The sequence below is a fragment of the Spea bombifrons genome, chromosome 4 (genome assembly GCF_027358695.1).
Source record: "Spea bombifrons isolate aSpeBom1 chromosome 4, aSpeBom1.2.pri, whole genome shotgun sequence".
NCBI lineage: Eukaryota > Metazoa > Chordata > Amphibia > Anura > Pelobatidae > Spea > Spea bombifrons.
The window spans coordinates 103,890,232-103,904,307 of NC_071090.1; the positions used below are offsets into that span (position 1 = coordinate 103,890,232).

General features: G+C 39.3%; 1 long non-coding RNA gene across 1 annotated transcript; it reads left to right on the forward strand.

Moving 5' to 3' along the window:
• Positions 1-11,066: 11,066 nt before the first annotated feature.
• Positions 11,067-11,738, forward strand: LOC128492437 (uncharacterized). The gene is made up of 2 exons (XR_008354093.1): positions 11,067-11,648; positions 11,690-11,738. It is a non-coding gene; the product is annotated as an uncharacterized LOC128492437 (long non-coding RNA).
• Positions 11,739-14,076: the final 2,338 nt, after the last annotated feature.

The window sequence follows — 14,076 nt, forward strand, 5'->3', positions numbered from 1 at the left end:
ATCAACAGCCATCAGCAACTTCACAACTGGAACGAGATAACCTAACGGCGAGGAAGAATCATATCAGATCCTGAGAACGCTCACTTATTTTCATGTGCGGCCATATTACATAGATTTACTTAGTACACTGAACATTAAAAAGTAGCGTTTGGAGAAAAAAGTGACAGATCAACTTTAATGATCTTTGAAACCCCAATCTGTTGCTAGTAGTTCACAGCTGAAATCCCAGCTGGAATACGGTTGACTCCATTAAAGACGCCTTTAAGCTGTTGCGTTCTAGATCTTCTATGGAGAACAGTATTGGAAGTATTTGGTTCCTGCAGCTTGGACGTTGCTACATTTTATGCTACATTAAGGGTTTTTTTTTTATATAATCAGTTCATTTAATCTGCAGAAAATTGCCTACATTTGTAGGCCTCTGGCAATGAAAGGATTAAATGCTTTTTCTCCATTACTTCTCTGTACCTCCTATCCGAAAATTAGATTACTAGCTCTTCAAATCAGGAAGCAATTGTGTCTGCGAGAATTGATATGCAATATTGCTTATGTCAAACTGAGCGTAAGAAAAAGCTATGATTTATTATGATGCGAGCGCACAGTGTGTATATGCCGGGATGTATGTTTTATTCTCCTATAACCTACTGGATATTGTGGGGAGTTTGGAAATTGGATTTACTACAGACCTCTCACGTAGTCTATTCTGTCGCATTCATATGCATTTTTAATTTCTTCTTCTAATATTTTTCCAAGCAGACAATGATAAAATGCCTGTTTCAAGATGGTATAAACAATATCATTTATTACGGTATTTCAGCTTTACTCTCTGCTTGAAAAAAAAATACCCCCCCTACACCCCACTGATCTTTCCCTTAATTATCTCCATATTTTAGGGGGCTATAGATCAAAATAAATAGGACTGCGTCAAGAAGAATTTCAATAAAATAAACGATAGTTAAAAAAGTCTTGGCTTATTGTTTAATTTTATTTTTTTTCTGCTTTATCCCAAACAGACGTGACTAAATTACAGCTCATTGTAATTTTTTTTGGACCATAATTGCAGCGTTCTTCTGCTTCATAATTTATGAGGACACCTGACGAGGAGGATATTACCAAAATATAGCAAAATTTATACATTTTTAAAATCCTTTTATTGGTGGGTCGGTCGGGTAAAAAAAAAACAAGGGAGAAGCTGAGCTGGAACCTTGGAACGATGCCTTCTGGAGAAGATGTCCCATTTACTGTAGATACTTGCTTAACTCTGTCTAACTCTGTCTACAAAATTCATAGATGAGGTTGGATCATCATCTGAGCCGTTCCGGCTCCCGGTTCCCCACAATGGTCTTCCCAGGGCTAGTTCTTGCCTATATCAACTATAATCAGGCATTTTGGCCAAAGATGCCAACCCTATACATTGTGTCCCTGTCTAGAGGACCCAGGATGGCTACTCAATGCGCATGTTTTATCATAAGTGCTTCTAACGCTGGCAATGCCTTACATACACTTGTGATGGAGCAAAATAAAAGCCAAAACTGCATGCATGCTGCTCCGTTTTGTAATTATCTTAATGATTAATTATTAGTAACCATATTCCGTATTGGAGCACGCATGGAAAATGAATGTCATGGGTTGCATTAAGATCACTGCTGCCTGCATAATGCATTTTAATGTGTCCTATTTAATAGGGCCTTTTGGCTTCTCAAGGGACATTTTTGTGATGAAACTTTACCGAAAGATTGATGTGACTTCATGATCTATTGAAGAACAATGACTACTGTTTAAAACGTTTAGTTTTTATACACATTTTCTGTTGTTAATTTCCACGTTATAGAGACTTAAAATGATGTGGAACACTGTGATATACTCGTATCCAGCTAACATTATGAGAAAAGTACAACAAGATTTGTGTCCTTAAGAGGAACTGTCCCTTCCTGTGAGGAATACTTGAGAGGTATGAAATAGCATAATGAGTAATAAGGGCCAAAATGGGTCTTATTAGTAGTGTGCTTGTTTTCAAACAGGGTCCATGCCACATATTGCAGGGAATAAGCCCTGATTAGCCCCAGGAAGAAGCAGAAATGTATTTTGGATCCCTGGGGGGGAGCTTTTGGAGAGAAGGGTGAGCCAGTCCTCCACTCCACATTTTCATTCATGCTCATAAATGGCGGACGAGAATTCCAGACCAGGAGTAGCCAAACCCTCCGATTTCACTCAGCTGCATCTCATAAGAAAGGAGCGAGGTAGAGATATTGATTTCGTTCCCTGATTCGAAAAACACCTGTGTATAAAGTGTCTCTGTACCCCAGAGGATTGTGTGTTTAAGGTAGTCCTGGGACATACTGTATTTAGCAAAATACATAAATGGACAAAATGTTATTTTCTTTCAAAAACAAGAACATTTCTATGTTACCCCAAACCTTTGAATGTCAGCTTAAATATAGACATATGTATATATATTTCCAGGACACGCATCAGTATGGAGGATGTATAACTAATATGACTATTTGGTTCCTTTTCATAAGTGTATAAATCCCACATACTGCAGGGCCACAATTTTTTTCCTGGAAAACATGGCTGATGTGGTTACCCTAACTGATATCCATAAGGATCATTGGTGGTGTGATGGGGTGTATGGCACAGTGATTGAAAGGAGGTTTGTAGTCTCTACCCTCTCATACACCCCTCACAGGTGAGCTTAATTAGTAGGCCTTAAAGCCCAGCCTAGAGTAGCACAGCTAGAGAGTGTTTTGAACTTGCTGAGAGCAGAACAGAGAACAAAGAGGTTGGTCAATTTATAAACATTTTTGCCTACTGACTAGTCAGATGGATTCCTATAAAGTTGGTGCTGCGATCGAGCTAGGTTTTGGTTTGTAGTTTTTTTTTTGTTTAATTACCAACCTCAGTATCTGTGTCGCATTAAAAATAAAATCTGCAGACTTTTACTCAAAATTTCGTCTTCTGCTAATTTAGTGCCCTAGAGGACCGTGCTGTCAGCCTTAGAAAGGTAGCCCGCTATGATGGCTATAAAAAATTTGCTGAAGTACAAACATATTTCAGGACAGATTTAGGAGGTGTGATGGGAGTGGAAGGGTTGATGCCCAACAAGAGAAGTGCCATCCCATGGATCGGTGTTTGGTGGCCACACATAATATAGATTGAGCCATGGAGATGGCTGGCGCGATTGTTACTGGTCGCCCTTCCCTATAGAATAACATGGAGGATGTAGAAGCTTCTCAGGTTGGTCTTCCTATAAACCACCTTATCCCTGCCCTAAGGGTGTGTGATAGCCTGCCTCATCTGAGTGACTGCTTTGTGGAAATACCCCTGTTGCCCTGTTCACTGTTTTGTCTATTCTGATGCGTAATTTAAATCTTTATCTGCGGTTTTAACTCCTTTCCATTGTTCTGCAATGTATAAACGGCAGGTTTTGTAACTAATGAAACAGGATTTGATTGGCTGCATTCGATAGAAGTAGTTGTCAACGTTACTGGATATGGAAAAAGTTGATGTCAAGTCACTCAAATGAGCTCTAGCTGTTTTATATACCTGAAGACTCAATGCTCCTGCCTGGGAGCTTCATCCCCAAAGGACCTGAGAAGGACATCAACACAACAAGGCCAGGAATCCATGTCAAAATACATAGTTAACAGGATTTAATTATTTTATTCACTAATTTTAAAAAGCCTTCATAACATTGCATTTATTTGTAGAGCACCAGGAGAGTCCGTAGCGATATCAAAATAAGGAGAGAACATGAATAAGGAGAGAACAAGAAGAGGACCCTATGTTTGCAAGCTGAAAATGTACGAGAGTCCCATCTCTATTTATTCCATTTTGGTTTAAACGGTTCCCTGCCTCCAGGTTTGAATGCAAGCGTACAGCTGTTTAAAACATTAAACTTGTAAACATGTATTTTTTTTTTTGCATTTTATTTTACAACCCACATATGGCACTTCAAATAACCTAAACCACGCTTTATATCTGATGTTTACATACCCACATTTATCTCTTATGTATGCATTTCAAAGTTAATTATTGTTGTTTTGAAGATATGTTTTTCAGATTCAAACCTAATTAATTTGATTATATTCCTATGAGTTATAAAAGCACTTATTTATAGATGGGAAGGAGAGACATCTCAGTGCCGTCCTCAATATTTGATGTGACCACCCTTTGCCTTCCAAAAAGGCATCAATTCTTCATGGCACACTTGCACACAACGTTTATGTAACTCGGCAGGTAGGTTGGAGACGTAACCACGGTTCTTCTGTGGATTTAGGCGGCCTCAGTAACTTTTCTCTCCTCTGTAATTCCAGACAGGCTTGATGATGTTCAGATCAGGGCTCTGCGGGGGTCAAACCATCCCGTCTAACACTCCTTGTTCTTCTTTATGCTGAAGATAGTTCTTAATGACTTTGGCTGTATGTACGGGGTCGTTGTCATGCTGCAGAATAAATGCAGGGCAATCAGACGCCTTTTGCTCAGTACTGTATATAATAAGATGGATATATGAAATGTCTTGCACATACATAATAACCAAGATCTGAAAAGAACAGTCAGTACACAGGATGTATTAGACAACTAACAACTAAGCTTATATAATATTAACTTGAATAACATTTTTTTGGGGTGATACTGACTAATAAGAATAAGAATAAATCCCTAGAATAGTCAATGTTTCTAACTGTTGACAGTTCTTTTACTGTAACAGTGAAATGGGAGTTTTTGATGAGACTACTATGAGATTCCCCAGGGGTAGATACTGTATTTGTCATATTCTTATGCCAGAAACTAGTGATGGGAAGTTCGGATCATTAAAGTGAATCAGATCATTTCGACTCGTTCATTGAAATGATCCGATTTATAATCCGAATCTTCGGATCACTCAGTGTGACTCACAGGAGTTACTGTTTCCCAGTCCCTCCGTGCAGGCACACTAACGATTGGCCCCGCCCCTTTCATTACAGTCAATGGACCCTCCTGCCTGCCTACTCTAGTGATGTCACTGAAGGCAGAGAATCGTTCAAAGATTCGAATCTTACAGGGATTCAGATCTTACAGAGATTCGAATCATTCAGAGAATATCACTGACACCATACTTTTATAAATAAATACATTAATAATCTTCACTGCCCCCAGGATTTAGATTCCCCTTAGTTTGCCCCCCTTTACCTCTAACTGCACCTTAAGTTAACTTTCTTAAATTAATTAAATCAATACTCAGCCCTCAGCATTAAATTAACCGGACATCACTGCCAGAAACACTACTGAGTTCTACCAAAAGCCATAATTACATATACTGTACCTACTCCTACCATGCCTTCAAGATTTTTTTAGGAAAACATGTTTTCTGTTACTCCAGTGGGCTTACGCCTGAATAATCTTTAGATATGAGAACCTGGGGCAATTATGTGTGTCATTGGAACTATAAAAGATATTGTGCTGTTTGGGATGGAGTGGCTGCGCTATGGCAGTCTTACAGTTTAGTTTATAAGACTTTTTTTTTTTTTTTTTAGAAATATTGATAATTTCCTAAAGAAATAATGTATACGTAATTTGTATATCAATGTTTAGCGCCTCTCAAAATCATCTTTAAAAAATATATTTTAGCCAAGGAGGTCTAGGCTTCTGAAAACATATTGTCCATTTCTCTTTTTTCCCCTGAAATCAATCAATATGTCATATGGTATGGCTAATCTAGAACCTAATGGATTGTGAAAAGTGAAAAAAAAAATAAGATACAACTACTTGTATTAGAAACCAGTCAGGGATCATTTACTAAAACAATTGGTTCAATGTTTTGCTATTTTGGGTTGGGGTTTTAAGGCCTTAATACCTAATGTATGCTGCGTAGAGCACTGGAATCACTGTCCGGGTTACATTGAAGTCAATTATCTGCATCCATTCCAGGTTGTCTGAAAAAAAACAACTAGATTGTCTGTCTGTGAAAGTAAACGGGTTGCCAACCTGCTGAAAAATCAGCCCTGAAACCAGCTCCATGAGCCATGGAGTGTTTGCATATTTGAGATATTCCATTGTAGATGATAGAAGTCTTCAATGGTCTAGGTTAGAGCTCGTCGGTTCTTGAATAAATTACTAAAACCACCTAAATTCCTAGTTTTTAAAGCGTGATCAACCCAGACTTCCCATTACTTTTCTGGGGTTTATTCACTAAAAGGAGAGTTTGCTGGATAGTTGTGTTTTAGCGCCTTCACTTTACTATTCACTGTGCCTGGTTCAGCATACTGCGTAGTTAACTCGGTGAGACTCATCCAAAGCCGCCACATCAATTAAATTATGCAGTATGCAGGGTCGGCTCAGCCCCTCATGCTGGAGAAACTTGCTAGTGTTGGCCCTTGATAATTAAAAGGGACATGAGAGAATTAAAACCACAACTCTACTGTAAACTCCAACTTTAGCGAATAATGAAATCCCAATGAATAAAATATTTAGTAACATATTAACATAACTCGGATTTATTTTCTCCTGTAGTCGATTGGAACTGTGTGACAAATATGGCTGACAATACGGCCTAAATATGATGGGCTATGGAGGGGACAAAGCCCATCGGTAAAATGCCCCAACTTTGATATTTTTAAAACTTCCCGATATATATTTTTTCATCCTGTTTGTTACGGATCCATAAAAATTGCCTATATCGCCACATCACTGGGGAAAGAAATCCTACCTGAAACCATTTCCAAAATAAATATACATTTTCATTGGTCCTGTGCGCAAGGTTGAGCTTCCTTATAGTTATTACCCCCTTTTTTTGCTAACGCTGCAGCGACGGTAAATCCTCAAAGGAGTGTGTGATTAATCCTCTTCGCAGCCTTGACTTTAAACCTAGACTCGAAAAAGCAGCTGGGGTATAAATTTTTAATCACTGGTAAGTAAAAGTGTCAAAAGAAGCATTGATTAAAGGGGATTCTATTTCAGGTGCTCAGAACAAGTAATAGGAGACATGGAATAGCGTGAATCTTACGAGATGTGTTGCAAACACGGCATGTGGGCTACATCACGCAACATCTCTATTTGACAGGGCGCAGGGAATAAAAAAAAGAACGGGCCATTTTAATGGTTTGACCTAAAGTCTTCTTGTGCATTTAGGGTCAGAGATAAAAATAATACACCAGGAAAAACGACATTCCCAACACAAACCCAGACAGAAATATAATCATCTTTAATTGGCCCATTAGGAGACTCAAAATAATTATAGTTAACCCCTTAATGACAAAGCCCGTACATGTACGGGCTCAAAATGCATTGTTTTCAATGGGTTTAGGGACCGCCCATTGTCCTTAAGGGGTTAAAAAAAAACAGGGGTCACGGCAGCACAATCATAAGCATGACAAAGGCAGTCCACACTTCATAACGGAATCGTTAATGGGGATTAAAATGTTGAGTGGTTTTGTGTTACTTTTTTAATCTTGCAACATCCAAAATTAACCTGAAAGACGAAAATCCAGGAAATGGAAATGTCCTATGGTTGGAATTATTCATTTTGAATTCCTGTGAATCAGTGCTCGTTGGATTTCGAGAAAATAAAACCACTTCACTTTTCTGGCGTAAACATTTTTTACGTGGAGGAAGATATACACCATGGTGTTCATTATATTCAATATAAATTATTTAATATATTTGTCTAAGCAGATCAAAGCACACCGTTGGGCAGTCAATTGAGATTTAACTAAGCTAAACAAGCCGTACGTATGTCCGGATACTCTTGACACCAACTGAAAATAATGCAAAAAAAAACCCAAAAAAACAGTGTGTAAATTATATATTAAATTTAATGTACTAATATAAATTTAGTATAACCATAATAGCAAAAAAAAAAATAAAAAAAAATCTGAATAAATAAAATAGGGGGATTTAGGCACACAAGGGCAAATTTGGAAAATGAATTGCTTACATCAAATTAAACATAAGTTTCAAAACAATATTGGTTTTCCCTTTAAAATAATTGCAATTTTGCAAAATATGTTTTCAGGCAGCTGTACGTCAGCCTGATTTATGTGTTTTAGCGCTTACTGTCTGTGGTAAACAACGGAATGGCTTAGTTCCAATCACCCAGCCGGACACAGTGGTGTTTGAGCAGGGATAGTCCCCCAAAATATCACGGCTGACAACAATGGCGGCCTCCAGGTCTGCAGATAAAGGGAGTTTATTGGGGCAAAATGAGACAAAACCAGGCTTTTGTCAATGCCGACGACCTACAGTACTGTATACAGCGCTGGGGTATATTGTCTAGTCCCGGAAATGCAGATTGGAAACATTCAGAAATATTTTAGTTTCATATTTAGTAGTTATGTAGCGTTTGTTTAGTCTGTATATTATTCATTAACCCCTTAAGGACAATGGGCGGTCCCTAAACCCATTGAAAACAATGCATTTTGAGCCCGTACATGTACGGGCTTTGTCATTAAGGGGTTAAAGAATAGAGACCAACATTGCCAAAGGTTTTTAGTTTTGTTTTTTTTTATCCTATGGTAGCAAGAGTTATTTTTAAAAACCCTTTTATTGTGTTAGGGTTTTTTTTCTTCATTGTCTGACTGGCTTCATGCCATCTGAATTCTGTCAATCTTCATTCTTCTCTAACTTCACTTTGTAACAAATTGAGCAATAAAATGATTTCCGTGTGGCTTTCGCTAACGAAGAAGGACAGAAACCTGTGGGTGTGACGCCCAAAAGACAAATCAGAAAAGACCCTCTTAGCTGACGTGGTTAACAATAATTGCAACGCCGCCACAGAATAAACAGTAGTTGATAAATAACCTTTTAGCTTTAGACAGGTCACTGAATCGGATTCGCTAATTGAAGTCTCTAATATATTACAAAAATGAATCACATGACAATTACGTGTTCCTGCCAAAGATTATAAACGAGGCAACATTTTTCATGATTAAAGTATTATTTCCGTGAAAGGTTTGGGCATTAAAGTACTAAGGATGACGTCTATAAAGCCACATTTAGTAGGCGGAATATCACCCTTAAAACAGATGAGGTTGGGTTTTATTTGGGAAATTGAGTAAAAAAAAGTATATTTACCTCACATAAATGTATGTGGTGATATATTATGGTTGGACGTTTAAATAAGCCTATTCATTAAAGGATGGAGGACAACATTTGCAGATTCACTACTGACCACGGCTATTTACACTTGCATCAAACCATCAAGAAGAAGCAAGACAAAATGCGAGTCAGATCCTCTCCCGCATGAAACTAATATTTTTTAAAGAATTTAATTAATAAGGGAGGCCCCGAGATACCCTAATAACAAAAGAAAGGGATTATCAGTGTCCCCTTTTCTTCTCTCGCTCTGTGTGCAGTGGGACGGGTTAATAAATTGCCCTAATGGGACTACAGAATCCAGTACCGGTGGAATGGAGGAGGTTGAAGATAACTATTTGTAAAGATAAGTGTCCAGGGCCGTCTTTCTCTGTAGGTCTGACTGCAGCATTTTGGCCTCTTGGAGTACTTCTACAATAGAGTGGAGCCATGGTGCGCCCTACCGGGACAACCTCTTCACCATTCCTCCAGTGTCCATCACTGCATAAAAACAGAAAAAATATATATATTGCCTTCTTCGACTGCCTTGAATTGGACTTTAAAACTAGGGTCAAAGTTGCTAATATTGATACCTTCATGTTTGTACCCATGCAACCATGAACAATATAGTAAGTGTATTTTGGAAGAAACATTATAAAAAAAAAAATAACAATAAATTGGACAGGGAATAGTTTAGGACCAAACATTGGAGGTTCAAATGTTTTTTTTATATTCTCAACCGTTCACTGTATTTGTTTGCAATCCGGGGAAAGTAGTCATGGCAATAAGAAGAACCAAGAACAAAAGACTCCTGATTTTTGTCTACACAAATATCTGTTGGAGTGAACAATGTGGTCCGTCATCCTAGTTATCTAGTATACATGGTATAATATGCCTAAACAAAAGACCTAATTAGTCAAAAAAAAGCTTGCAATCTAATGCAATTCATTTAGCCCATAAAGGTATCATCTTTACCTAATTTTCTCATTATGCTCCTATTCATCGATGTAAAATCTATTATGTGATAAACACGATTTATGCGTACGGTATATCCATAAGGAATAAAGTATCATGTCATATATACCAAAGCTCATGTGTTCATTGTGCATAATAAATAAACACATTTAATTGCTTATCAGATGTACAGAAGGCCAGCTTCTAGGGCTCCAAGAGTTCAAGGCGATTTATACCACCAGTGTTCACCATCGGCATGCACTTGCCTTCGAAGAGAGGGTAATCAGAACGAAAAGGCATAAATATAAAGCAAAAATAATGTAAAACCTTTAAATCTCCACAATAGTAAGTCGCCCAAAGGTTCACATACATTAATAATGATTAGAAAAGTTGATTGGAATCGTTGACTCAACCACCTGTGAAAGAATTAACAGACAAGACTCAAGAAGCGAAGCATGTAATGGAAGGCCATACCCGATTTAAAATAAATAATAAGATGTGTAATAAATCACCTCACCACGGTGCTATAAACCGTCTCTCGGACGATGTTCAGAACTCATGGGCGTACTCACGGCATCGTACCTTGTAAAACCTTCAGCCGACATGTTCCGGCGGACGGCGTTCAGTAGCACCTGGAGTCATATTTGAAATCATATTTTAAATTATAAAACCAAAGAATCCAAGTACTCCATTAAATACAGTCTACTAGTAGTCATATTATCTGCGGCTGGTAATGCGACCCATTTCCAATAAAGTCTTCCAACAAAAATATGGAGTGGCTGTGGATAACGAAATTTTCATATAAACAAAAAATGGAAGCGCCGTGACTACCGATAATGGCCAGTACATGCCTTGTACATGTAGGTAAGGAGGGAGAGAGAAACTGAGCCCAAAAACATAAGACCTCTCACCATACATTTAAATTTTGGTGTCTCATTTTTCACATATGTTATAGATATTTGTCTATTTTAGGTAGAAAAAGTGCCTATATATATATATATATATATATATATATATATATATTGTGACAGTGTGACCCCCAGGGAGATGATTAGCATGGCATCTGGGTACAGCTGCTATGCAGATTATACATATGGGTCCCTGGGGTGGAGCAATTGGAGAGCAGGGTGGGCCAATGCTCCATTTCCCCATTCTGTGGAAACTCCATGCCGGGTTTTCCAGGAGGCAAGAAATCTGCAGGATCCGGTCCGGGATTTCTATGAGGCCGGCGTCAGGCCCAGGTGCTGGGCATTAAAAACCCCTGGAGCCTGATACTCAGAGAGACTGTTGGGGGAAGAGGAAGTTCCCTGTGCTCCCAGGGCAAGGAGAGGCTCTGAAGAAGACCATCCCTGAGCCAAGTGAGGCAATACCTGCCTGGACATTGTGTGTGCTGTCTGGGGGAGGTTTTCCAGAGCCTGGTGTAGCTGGGTCTGGCTGGGAGGTTGAGATAGTGGGTGATTAGGCTGGTCAGTCTAGACCAGCGTAGTTTAGTTAGAGAGGGCTCCAATTGGGAGCTAGGTTTTCTTTTTATTATTTGTTTTTTGGGGTTTGAGCGATTAAAAATAAAGCGCTATTTTGTTCAAAGCTGCTGTTCCTGACTCTGATTGCCCTAGAGGACTGTGCTTAGGACCCCTAAAAAGTGACATGTGTGGCCCTCATGCTATAGGGTTTGTCACATATGGTGGAGAATGCGGGCAAAGCACTGCTATGGTCTGTGGGCAGAAAGCAGGAACCAAGTGAACAACTGAGTGGATGCTGGTGACGAGCGCAACACCGGATCCAGGAACCCCAAGTGTTGTGCGGCCTGAAGCTACCAAGCTGCAGTGGATGTGCCAGAAGTGATTACAGCTTAACCAGGAGGATTGAGTGGAAACTCTGCAAAGACTGTTGCATGGTATGTGCCCTTGTGTATTGCTGGCTCAAATACATATGCTTATGGAGGATGGCCTTGATGATCCGGACGTGAAGTTTCTATTTGCTGGATAAAAGTATTGTGTATCTGTGAAACCTGCAAAAGAAAAGCATTTTGTCGCTATGACCTGCTGGTAATTACTTGATTACATACTGCAGAGGGAGCGATTAAAGACTCTGGGATTTGTGTATTGCACTGACTGTTGGTCTAATGCAAGATGGGAAAAGGACAGCAAAGCAGAAATAAAATGTCCTTTCCATGTTTCACTCGCCAGCCAACCTGCAGTGGATATGTGGAACCACTGAAACTGGCACAAAAGGCATATATAAAGTGTGCAGGGTCCTGTGTTGAGGCTCAGGAGTTAAAGGAGGAAATTGAATCCTTAAAGTGGCTGCACCAGGGTGAAGTCTCTGATTTGAACTTGCAGCTGAAAGAAGTAACCGATAAACTAGATGCTATCAAACAGAGAGACTATGAAATTAAGAGACTGACAGAGTTGAATGTTTGCTATGAAAAACTGAGTCGTGGTGAATGTAACAATGTGGCATGGACTACCAAGCTCAGGAAAGTGGAAGCTATGCCAAGAGATGAGCTGAATCAGTATGTGATTGAGCAGTCAGAGTATGTTGGAAAACCTAGCTCCCAATTGGAGCCCTCTCTAACTAAACTACGTTGGTCCAGACTGACCAGCCTAATCACCCACTATCTCAACCTCCCAGCCAGACCCAGCTACGCCAGGCTCTGGAAAACCTCCCCCAGACAGCACACACAATGTCCAGGCAGGTATTGCCTCACTTGGCTCAGGGATGGTCTTCTTCAGAGCCTCTCCTTGCCCTGGGAGCACAGGGAACTTCCTCTTCCCCCAACAGTCTCTCTGAGTATCAGGCTCCAGGGGTTTTTAATGCCCAGCACCTGGGCCTGACGCCGGCCTCATAGAAATCCAGGACCGGATCCTGCAGATTTCTTGCCTCCTGGAAAACCCGGCATGGAGTTTCCACAGAATGGGGAAATGGAGCATTGGCCCACCCTGCTCTCCAATTGCTCCACACTGTCACAAAATATATATATAGAATGTAAGACAACCCCCCAAAAAAGTTAAATTACAAATTGTTCAAAGTGACGACGACATACTTTCATGTCTATTTATATAAGTTATAAGGAAATGGTTTCCAGTTTAATACTTTTAAAAATAAAGTGAACAATTAGTTCAGCAGATGAACAATACCCTAACAACCAAAATCCCCTGAGATGCAAACTATAACAAGAAACCTGCGGTGAGTGAGATAAAATATTCATTAAAATGAAGTGTTAGCACAATATTCAGCGGATCCAAAAAAAAAAATGTAATTATTTATAAAAGAGAAGAGAAAGAAGAGATTTGAAGATGTGAAAATATAGCATTTAAACAATAAAAAAAAGATAATGGAAAAAAATATTAAAAAAAAAATCACCATGAGTTAGCAAGATACATTGCAAAGATTAGTTGGATTCATTGGTATAAAATGTATAAATAATTAATACTTCAAATTAAAATTCAAGTCAATATAGTTAAATTCAATATCGTGTTAACGCTTAAGCACAATGCAGAAAGGCTCAGTGTTATGACACCATACTGACCAGAGGAGAAGACAATAGGGCCGAGCTATTGGGAAGCACCAGATATATAACATTAGGGGATCGATGTGATGTGTTGGTATGTCTGGAGGTCATTTCATGTCGGTCCGGCATAAATGACTCAATAGGTACCACTGGACTGAGAATGGTGGATACGGAGCGGTTACCATGTCAGTGACAGATTATTATGAATTATAGAGACCAGAATGCATTAAGGCTTGCAGTACTGAACAACAGAGTACTTTAGGAATGACATTTAGATTCTGTGAAACATGCTGGATGGAAAAGGTTGTGACTAATTTCGAGAAAAGGCTTTAGGATGCACCCAACGGAACCAGATGTCATAGAACAATATATTCCCAGGAAACGCAGAATACGCGGCCAAACGTTCTTGTCGGCAAACTGGCCGTTTGCCCAGTGCTAGTCTTTATATGATGCACCCAACATATATCACTGATCTCCAACAGGTAGCTTGCCAACTACCACCGAGGAGCTTGCTCTTCACCACCACTGCCTTGCCAGAGTCATATGTCCAGAGGAGAAGAGAT